Below are 11,094 nucleotides of genomic sequence, written 5' to 3'. Positions count from 1 at the left end.
GCCCCGTGGGCCACGCGCAGACACAGGCCCGGTGGCCACACGCAGGCTGGTAGCCACGTGCTGGCCCGGTGGTCACGCGCAGGCCCGGGGGCCACACGCCACCCCTGGAGAGGCAGCGGAACACTTAGTTATTTTGCACTTAGAATATGGTTTCATCTTAAAATTTTAATATTCCCAGGCCAGCTGCCTTTTTCCAGAAAATCCTCTTTAAGACAATAATGTGGGGGCTGGCAGGTCGTGTGGTGGTTGAGGGGCAAGACTCCCACATGTACAACCACAGTTTGAGTCCTGGATCTGGCGGTTTCTTTCTTGCTTTCCTTTTCTCTCTCTCCGTGTCTCTTTCTGGTCAAATTAAAAAATAATAACAAATGGAATTTAATAATAAAATATAATTTAAAAGAAAGACAATACTGTGGCTGGGACCAGCAGGGGGCATGGTGATTAAGGTACAAGATTCCCACATAAGATTCCCACATGGCCTACCACAATTTGACTCCTGAACCTAGCGACGTGCTTTCTTGTTTTCCTTCTCTCTCTCTCTCTCTGTGTCACCCTGGTGAGTGCACATGCCCTATAGCAAATTTAAAAAATAATAATAACAACAACAAAAAGGCCATACTGTGGACAATACTAGCTGAGGAGATGTACTGGTAACACAGTGCTCCATGGTGCTGAAGCCATAGGGAAGAGCCTGGGTTTACATCCCGAGGTCTCCCCGTATGTGTGGAGTATGTCTGTGATTCCGGCTGGCTGAAGCTAGGGGTGGTTCATGGGTTGAAGACCCTGTTGCGGATGGCAGTTTCTTCCTCTTGATGCATTTTAAAAAAAGCATCAAGAGGGACTAGCAGATGGCATGGTGGTTAAGGTCCTGGACATTCCCACATAGCCAACCATGGTTCAAGTCCCGAACCTGTGGTTTGCTTTCTCACTTTCCCGCTCTCTCTCTTTCTCTCTCTCTGTGTCTCTCTGGTCAAGTTAAAATAAATGGATGAATAAAGTTAAATAAATAAATCTTTTTAAAAAAAGGCATCAAGAAAGAAGAGTTGGGGTGACCAGCAGTTGGTGTAATGGCTATGTCACTGGACTCCCATGTAGCCGACCGCAGTTCGAGTCCCAGACCCAGTGGCTTAAACTCATGCTGGGCGCGTGTGTCCAAAATCCCAAGAGGAGAATGAAGGAGAAGAGATTGTGGCAGGACCATCTCTCCTGGGGGGTGATTTCTCACTTTTCATCTCTCTGTCTCTGTCTCTTTCTGGCGAGCACATGCACCCTATAGCAAACACTTCTCCAAAAAAAAAAGAAACAAAAAAAGAAAGAGTTGTATTTGTGATGGCAGCACCAGTGTGTCAGTGCTGTTGCCTTTTTGGTGGCCCGTGGATAGGCCTGTGGCAGCTCTCTTCATTTTCAGAGGGAGCTCATTTTAGTTTGGTGTATGGAGCTTGTTAGTGAGTTGAATGCTTACATGTTAGGACATAATTTTGTGTTATGGAAAATTGTGTGTAAAGATGGTGAACTGAGGTCTGATAAAAATTTTTTTAAAGAGTTGTTTGAGCAAGCAGTGATTCATGAATTGGACAACTCCAAACCAGAAGTCGTTCAGGGACTACAAGTGGTTTAGGGACTGCACTTAATAGGGAGAATATGGAAGTAAAGCAAATATTTGGTTACAGGTATATGGTTGCCTCATTTGATCTATCTAATTGGAAAGTCTCTAGTTGTATAATTGTAAGTTTATTGGCTCCTTCTGACTAGTTTAAGTTCTGTTTTTCTTTAATAGAAGCATTTACAAAAGTTACTTAAGTTCTGTTTGTTTGCAAATCAAGCAAAGTTAAGGTCACTTATAAGGTCTAACTGGTTTTGCTTGTTCAGGGCTTCTTTAGACCTGGTCTCTGTTTTCATTTTCTTTAACAAGGATGAACTTTTATCTCACTTTTTAAAAAATTTTGTAAGAAAAAATTTAAAGATTAAAGTTTGTTTGGATTTTAATTTATCTGGTAATAGTAGTCAGTAAAAGTATGAATATTAAAATGTCATGATGAATTGTTGCCTTTTACTCATTTCTAATTATCATATACTTCATAATTGAAATAGTTTCAGTGTGTATAATTAAGCGTGATGGCCATTTAAGTTTTTTTTTTTTTTTAATGTGCACGCTAATTCTCCTATATACAATATAAAAAAACATGCAAAATATTTAACAAAGTATTTGAGCATATTTAAATTAGGAAAATATCAGGCAAGATGTTTCTTTTGTAATCTGCCTCTGTCCAAAGCATTCTGTATATTATCAGAATGAAAAATGACAGCACTTTGTCATCTGTTCAAATTGATATTGCACTCTTTGCAATGACAGCTGAAAAGGCCCACAGGTGCCATATAAAGAGGTGACCATGTTGTCATATTTCATTTCGGCATCCCTCTGCAAAGCCATAATTACCTAATTAGGTTGTTAATTAGGAGATTAGCATTTCACTATATTGATAGAATGCTCTTTACAGGCGTGGGGCTAGATACAGATTTGTCTGCCCTAATTTATAATCTCTGCCTGTTTTGTACTTATTTATTTGCTTAAGATCCTGGTGTGGGGCAATTCAGTTTACCTGAGAAACAGTTTGTTTACAAGCTAATGAAGCTTTAATTGCTGGATTAAAGTTGCCAAGTTAAAATATGGACAGAATTAAAAGGGTGGTCACATCCCCAAAATGATCATAAGAATTCGGTGTTGGTATAACTTGTACTCTTGTTAGCATAGGCAGCTAACATGGTAAGAATTCAGATTGTCCATGTAAAAAAACCCCAAAATATAAAGACTAATTCTGAAATGTAATAGAGATTTATGTATCCTAAGTTAAGTAAAGGGAATGATTTTAGTTATCTTTAATGACAGCTAAACTTCTGTCACGTCTACTTGGGTCTTATAAAATATGTTAAGTGTTTTGAATGTATTTCAGAAGCTGAAGCTTGGTAATGACTTCAGAACAAATATATTCAGCTTCAGTTTAGACTTCCTTAGATAGTCATGCACCAGGGCTTATTTCAGTTGTACCTTCTGTCCATTAGTCTGCTTGGAACATTCTCTTCCCACAGTCTTTGTAGTCCTGAGTGCTTGTGGAATTTGAAGTATTTCACAGTAACCTTCGCCTGGTGAGCTGTCTGTTTGGAGTAAGCACAGTCTCTGTGGAGTGTGTTTAACATTCTCTTTTTGGGAGGAGAATATTATTGCCACCTCTTTTCACTATAAATGAAGTCTGTGTTGTATATACTGTCTTTTCCAGTAAAGGAAATTAAGAGTCTCAGAACAATGCTAAGAGCACCATTCCCGCTGAGGTAGTAGTTTAGCTTTTTTTTTTTTTTTAATTTTGAATTTTTAAAAAAGTGTAAAAAGTGTTTTCTTAAGAAAACTTGTTAAGAGGAATTGCATTTCTCTTTCATGTCTGTAATTTTCTTCAAAACCTAAAAAACATTTAATAATATTTTTATTTTAAGAAAATTATATAAGGCTGGCCCTATGCCTAGTGGTCAGAGGAGTCATATCCCATATGGTCAACCACAGTTTGAGGCCTGGCTATGGTGACTTGAGAAATGCCAAGTGCGTGTACATGCATGCACCAAATCTAGAAAAAAATGAAGAAATGGAGACGAGATTGCAGTATAACCACGTCCTGTTGTGGGATGCTCCACCCCTCTTCTGTCTTTGTAGAGAGCACATGTGCCCTTTAGCAATTAAAAGAAAAGAAAATATTCTTTTGAAATCTTATCAGTCAATTAAACTTTTGTGGAACTGTAGTATTGTAATCATTCAGTCATTAACTCTACATTTGCCGGATCTATATTAGGCAGTAGGCATGTGTCTAGAATTGTGCAGTGAAAACTGCAAACACAGCCCTTGCTGTCATGGGACTTGTAGTCCAGTAAGAGAAGGGACAGCCTAGACTGAGAAGCATTCTAGTCATGAGAGTCAAGGTGACTATGGAGGAGAACCTACTCTGAGGTTTTTAAAGTCAAACCTTGGAGTAGGCGACTTCTAAATTGGAATCAGAAGGGAAAGGAGAAAGGGGTGGCTAAGCGAGATGACAGGACACAGAAAATCCCCAGAGAGAAGAAGGGTGTGTTCAAGGCTTGGTTAAAAACCAAGTTCAGTATGGCTGGAGTAGAAGAAAATTAAGAGGGGACCAGTGATATTGGACACTGTTGCTCGTCAGGCTGGGGGTACATGGGAAGCCTTGGTTCCATTCCCAGTCTAACCTAGAGGCCCGGACAGTGGCACGTGACTGGAGTCTGAGCTGCTGAGAGGCTGACTCTGGAATGCCGTGAGTTCCCAGCCAGTGTGGACGGCACACTGACATCCCATCTGAAAGAGCGGAGCATGGTCGACTGTGCCTGTGGTCCCAGCTATCCAGGAGGCTGAGCTGGGAGGATTGCCATATAACAAGACCCTGTCTTATTTATTCATTTATTTTTGAGAGGTTTTTGCTATAGGGCGCGTGAGCTCACTGCCAGAAAGACAGAAAGAAAGCCAGGAATCGCTCCCCAGGGTCAACGGCCACGCCGCTTTCTCTTTCCAGCTCTCTCGTATATACTGTTATGAATAAGAGAAAAAATGAATCTAGAGGGAGAGAAGGGTCAGAATGCCCAGGGCTGATAATTAAATGGCCCTAGACTTTACAGAAAGATAAGAGTCAAGAATTTTCATTTGGGACCAGCAGGTGGTGTGGAGGTTTAGGCAGCTGGATCCCACAAGACCAACTCTGTGGTTTGAGTCACGGGACAGGTGGCTTGAGAATCACACTGCGTGCGGGTACGTGCGTGCCCCATATCTTTAAAGGGGAACAGAGGAGAAGGGATTGTGGCCACCCCTCCGGAGGGTGATTTCTCATGCTCTCTGTCTCTGTTTCTGTTTCTGTCTCTCTCCAGCAAGCATACATGCCCTGCAGCAAAGCAAACAAACAAAACAAAAGGAATTCTGTTTTGGTTATGTTTTCTAATCTTATTTAAGTTTGAGAATGTGTGTTTGGTTTTGTTGTAAAGAATCTGAGTCTTCTTTTCTAATTTGATCCTAAAGGGAGGGCTGCTAGTTTTTCCTCAGGTGAATCGGGAAGGGTACTAACATTCCAGTGTCACCTTGGGGTCCTACACTGGAGAGGCAGCTTTATGAGGTAATGAGACTGAAGAACTGAGGCCCAGAGAAATCGTGAGCTTTGGTTTTCTCAGCTGCTGGTGGTGGAATTGGGAGCACACTAGCTCTCCCCAGCCTTTGTATTTTCTCTCATGCCGCATCACCTTTTGTGTTTTATCCTGTCCCCTTTGTTTCTTTTCCAAGTGAAGGGGAGAGTTATCTCCAGGTATAAGTAGCTAGGGAGACTGCTACAGAGGCATCATGTTACCTCTGTGACTTCCTAGACCCAGGCTCTGGTGTGATAAGGACATCATCTCCTCTAGAGGTTTCTTGCCAGTTGTGTGGCCTTGTGCAAGTCTTTGTTCAGTTTACTGACTTGTGAAACATGACTAATAATAGACTCTACTGCATCGTTTTTTTTAATTATATGTGCTTTTTAATTAAAAAATTTTTAAATTAAAATTTTTTGCTACCCGGTTTATGTGCTCACAGGAGACAGAGAAAGAGAGAGAATGAGAAATCTACTCTCAGGTAGTATGACCACGCCACAGTTCCTTCTCCTGCATTGTTCTGTGGAGATTCTGGGCATGTGCACAAATGCCAGGTGTATTTTTCAAGCTGCCAGGTCTGGGACTTGAACCACTCAAGTCGGCCCTGTGAAATCCAGCCACCTTAAGCTTCATGCCACTTGCCTCCATAAGTGCATTTTAAATAAAGAAGCAACCTTCTATATGTGTTTCAATATAATCTAAAAAAGATTATGATAATAATAAATTAAAAATTAAAAAAAGAAGCAATCTTCTGAAATTCAGAGTTTATTATTCTGCTTAAATTGTATTTCCACCCTAGCTTTATAATCACAGAAAGAAAACCAGCCCTGCTGTCTTATCTTCATGTTGATCCACTATAGTGATGGCTTAAAAAAAAAAAAGTAGTCAAGAAAGTTATAAAAAAATACCTGGTAATGGGCCAGTGGATGGTGTGATTGTTAAAGTGGCTGGATCTCACATGATTGACTGTGTGATTCGAATTCCAGACCCAGCAGCCTGAAAAACACGCCAAAATCCTGAGAGGAGAATGGAGGCGACAATGACTCTGGCATGGCCATCTGTCCTAGGGTTCTCTCTCTCTCTATTTGACAAGCACACAGACCCTATAGCAAATTTTAAAAAATTGTAAAAGTACCTCATGAAGTTAGTGCCATTTTGTTAATAATAACAATAACAGTTGCCATTTATAGAGATTGTGAAAGCTCTATTTAATTGAAAGTACAAAACACCTTTTAAAGTCACATAAGAATGGTTTGAGGATTACCTGTTGGTTTACATGATCTCATTGCTGACTTCCATTTATTAGGAGTTGAATGAATGAAGTTTGATAGTTGACACCTTATTTATTTTCCTTCCAAAAAGATGTAACTAGAATAGGAAAAGTTAGTAACAGTCTAGTTTTTGTATGGTGCTTTTTTTACTTGCAAATGTTCTGTTTTGTTTTACAGCAGCATCCCCGTGAGGTGGATACATGGCATATATTTTATGACCATTCCATTGTGAAGGCAAAGGGATCTCTTGTGCCTGTATACTTAGAGTCTGAACTGTGGCACATTGTTCTAGGCAAAACATGCAATGGAATTCTTCTGGCCATTGAAGGAAAACAAAATGAACAGAAATACACAAAATCCTTTAGATAGGATCCAGGCTAAACTTCTCCCAATGATGTCCTTCTCCACCTCCCCACCTGTGATTGGAATGGAATTTGAGAGCAGAATAGGACCTTACACAGTTTAGCCATCCCATTGAACAGATGTGAAAGCAGGAGAGGTTTAAAGAAGAGACTCGTTCTTGAGTTAGATCCCTGACAATTAGGGAACTGGAATTTAGGTTTCCTGAGTGATCTTTGCAATAAACTATGTTGTTTCTCTTAACTGACAGTGTGGTTGACCTGAGAGCCAGGTAAGTGGAAACAGGCTTACTGAGTTCCTCCACTTGTTTAAGCAAAATTTAAACACTGAGGCAATAATAAAAGGAAAATGAATCCTAGACTATAGTGGGAGACCTAAGTACTGAACCAGTACCATGATTAAGTCCCCCCACCATCCAAAAAAGGAGAGGTCCCTTTTTTGAAAATCATAGCACACACAGTCCATTGGGAACAAGAAAGATTTGTTTGTTTGTCTATTCATTCTACACTGAACTCTTATTGGAGGCTATCCACATTCTACTAGAAACTGGCAACACGATGATGAATAAGACAGTGTCCTTAAGGAGTTTAGAGTTTAGAAGAGAAAAACCAACATATAAATAGATTATTAGAAAACAACAACCTAGTGTGATTAGTTTGTTCTTTCATTCATTGATCATTATTAATTTTTAGAGAGATTGTTGCTATAGGATGCATGCACTCTCCAGAGAGAGACAGAAAGCAAGAAATCACCTCTCAGGAGGGATGCCACACTCATGATCCCTTCTCCTCCATTCTCTTCTAAGGATTTTAGGCATGCACACAAACACATCTGACATGAATTTTAAGCTGTCAGGTCTGGGCCTCCAACTGTGGTCAAATACGTGGGAGTCCAGCAGCGTAACCATTATGCCATCTGCTGATCCTTGAAATAATTTTTTAAAATAAATAAATGTGTGTTAAATCCAGTGGCTGTTCTCACACTCTCCAATGACTCACCATTTCACTTGAAGTCAAAATGAAAGGACTTGGCGTGGTCTGCAAGGCACTACACGGTTTTCCTACTCTTCTAGACCTTATCCCCTACCGCTTGCTCCCTTGCTGGGATTCTTGCTGCTGCTTGGACAGGGTCAGGCATGCTCCTCTCAGCTGAGTGATGCCCTTCCCACAAGTGCCCACATGTGTCTTACCTTTCCTCTCCTTTAGGTGTTAAGCCAGCAGTCGTGAGCCTTTCCTTGACTTTATTTACAGGCTCTACTCAGTTCTGTTTGTGCTGTCGTTCTCCATAGGGTTTCTAAATAAGCCTGTATTTCTCTATTTTGTTTGTTTCTCCCTCATTAGAATGTGCATTCTGTGAGAGCAGGGCTTTTGTTTTCTGCTGTACTCTGCATATAGAACAGTGCCTATAATATAGTCCGCATTGAATAAGTATTTTTTGAATTAATAATTTACAAACAGTGTCTGTTACTAACAGGCAACATGCTGTATAAATTATTTGGTAGAATTAGGGACAAAATGCAATGGGAACACAAAGATCACAATAGCAACCTGGGCTAAGGGATTTAGGAGGCTTTCCTGAAGAATTGACATCGAACTGAGTTTTAAATAATAGGAGGTAGTTATGTAAAAAAGGCTTTTCAGACCCAGGGATAAGTTTGAGGGAATGCATCTTGTCTTTATCTTAGTCATTTGAGCTTTGGTTCTCTTGAGGGTAGGTTGAAGTTTCAGAAAAATTTTGTTTGGACATAATTTAGACCTTGGAAGGTTTGAACATAGATTTTTAGTAGCAAAGTTCTATAGTATAGTCTCAGTACAAATGAATCACTTCCAAGGGAGTTGGAAATGAGCACCAATGTAGAGGCTTCAAGTGACACTTTACTGCAGGCTTTGTCACTCTGGGCATTATTGGTACTGACAGGGGGTATCATTCTTTTTTTTTTATATTTATTTATTTGTTCATTTATTTTCATTTGACCAGAGACACAGATAGAGAAAGTGAGAAGACAAGCCACCAGGTCTGGGACTCAAACTGCGGTCGGCCATGTGGGAGTGTCCAGCACCTTAACCACCACGCCATCTGCTGGTCCCCTGGGGGGTATCGTTCGTTATTGTGGGTGCTGTCCTGTGCACTGTACTGTGTTTAGCAGCATCCCTGGCTATTGGCATGCATCCGTCCCCATTTGTGACACCCACAGCTGTCTTCAGACATTGCCAAATGTCTCCTGGAGAACACAGTGGACTTCTAGTTGCGAACTACTGCTTTAAAACCTCTGTCTTACAGTCAGTGGGGTCTTCAACAACTTCACTAATGATTTGGGGAGAGAGAGTTTTGTACTTTAATTAAGTAACCACATTTCTTAATCTAGAGTTGGTTCCAAAATTTGAAATAGGCAGTTCTCTAAAAATTATATTCATATGATGAACTGTAATGCAAGTAGGAATAAAGCATTTTGAAACAGTTTGGACCCTGGGAATTGGAGAAGAGTCTGTAGAAGATAAAATTCTTGAATTGGACTTAGAAGAGTATGGTTTGTATTGAGGCAAAAAGACATATCTCAAGCAAAGGAACTGTCATTGTCCAAGGCCAGAGCATGTTCAGAGTAGTCTGAGAATTTGCCTCCAAGGGAGAAAAAGAAGGGACAGGTGAGTGAAACTGAGTGGTAGAGATCCTTAAGTGTTGTATGTGAAGTGGTCTAGGCTTGTTTTGCTGCACGATACTGGATTCATTTTCTGTTGCTGCATAACAAATTATTGCAGATTTCTTGGCTTAAGGAGCCATGACTTAGGCTGGCTTTTCTGCTCATAGTCTCAAAGGGATGAGATTAAGGTGTCAACCAGCCATCACCTCCTCTAGAAGCTCAATGTAGGAAAGATGTCCTTTCTAGTCCTCTCAGGTTGTTAGTGGAAGCATTTGCTATGGCCATGTGACCTAGGTCCGCCTTTTCTTACTAGCTACTGACTGGGACCATGTCAAGCTGCAAGAGGCTACTCTCAGCTCTTGCTATGCGTAGTCCTATTAACATGGCTATTTGCATCTTCAAGGCCAGCAGGAAAATCTCTCTGGATTAGAGTCTTCAGTTGGCTATGTCAGTCTTAGGTAACAAAGTAATCACCGAAGTGTCTCTCCCATCAACTTTGCCATATTCTGTCAGGTTCCATCCATGTTCAAGGGAGGAATAACACGAAGAAATGGATGGATATTGGGAGGAAAGAATTTGTGGAGCTATCTTAGAATTATGTCTACCCTGAAGCCAGTGGCCAAGTCTTCTTTATTTTTTGCTTAGCAGTGTATCTCTGGTGCCTGACAGTGTTTTATAAACATTTATCAAATGAATGAAATCAGTGAACTAGTATTTGGTAGGCAGTTGAGTGCTGTTTACAGTTTAAGCTCTTAAACTGGTAATTTCACATTGAGAAATAGTCTAGTTTCTTTGGCATTATTCATATTCTTTACTCTAGGTAAAACTATAAATATGTTTTACTTGAGATCTTAGATTGTTTATTTTTATAAGTGTCAATCAAATCTATTATGTCATAGAGATGACTCCCATTAGAAAAATAATTTAGGGCTACATTGCACCAAACTGGCAGATTTTTTTTGTTAACAGGCAGAAATGTTGGCAGGTTTCAAGTTTTGAGGGTGGTGGGTGGTTAAGTTGTTTGAAGTTTCTAAGCTACTGTTAGCTAGTAAATGTTACTTATTTTTTTATTTTTTAAGAGAGAGATTTTTGCTATATAGCACGTGCACTCGCTGCAGTGACAGAGAGACAGAAAGCGAGAAATCACCCCCCCCCCAGGGGAGATGACCATTGCCACAAGCCCTTCTCCTCCATTCTTCTCATAGGATTTTGGGCACACACACGTTCATGCCCAGCATAATTTTAAGCTGCTGGGTCCAGGACTTGAGCCATGGTCAACTACGTGGGAGTCAAGTGAGGTAACCAATATACCATCTGCTGGTCCCAGTAAATGTTATTTCAAAACACTGAAAATACTGTTTTATAACAACTGAATAATATTTTAGTCTAACTTATATTTAGAATTTCATGTTTGATGTGGTTAATACTTACACATTTTCATATTTATCATAGGCAACATCTGTTGAGCATGATTTAGATTTTGAGTTGTCCATTGATAAAGTACCATTTTATAGTCACCAAATCAGCCATTTTGGACACCAAATCCTGTTTTTTCACTAGACCCTTACTATTCAAGCTGGCGTTAAGAGAATACTAGTGCGGGGGCCAGCCGCGCGCGCGGCGGAAGAAGCCGCCAGATGACGGCCCCGGGGGCTCACG

General features: G+C 40.4%; 1 protein-coding gene across 6 annotated transcripts in view; it reads left to right on the top strand.

The window, feature by feature from the left end:
• The window catches only part of MAPKAP1 (MAPK associated protein 1), a 284,151-nt gene that overhangs the window by 24,142 nt on the left and 248,915 nt on the right, over positions 1-11,094 (top strand). The gene's annotated exons all lie outside the window — the stretch shown is intronic.

The sequence above is a fragment of the Tupaia chinensis genome, unplaced genomic scaffold (assembly GCF_000334495.1).
Source record: "Tupaia chinensis unplaced genomic scaffold, TupChi_1.0 Scaffold000575_1, whole genome shotgun sequence".
Lineage (NCBI taxonomy): Eukaryota > Metazoa > Chordata > Mammalia > Scandentia > Tupaiidae > Tupaia > Tupaia belangeri.
The sequence above is the reverse complement of the archived record's forward strand: the minus strand, read 5'-3'. Positions and strand labels throughout refer to the sequence as shown.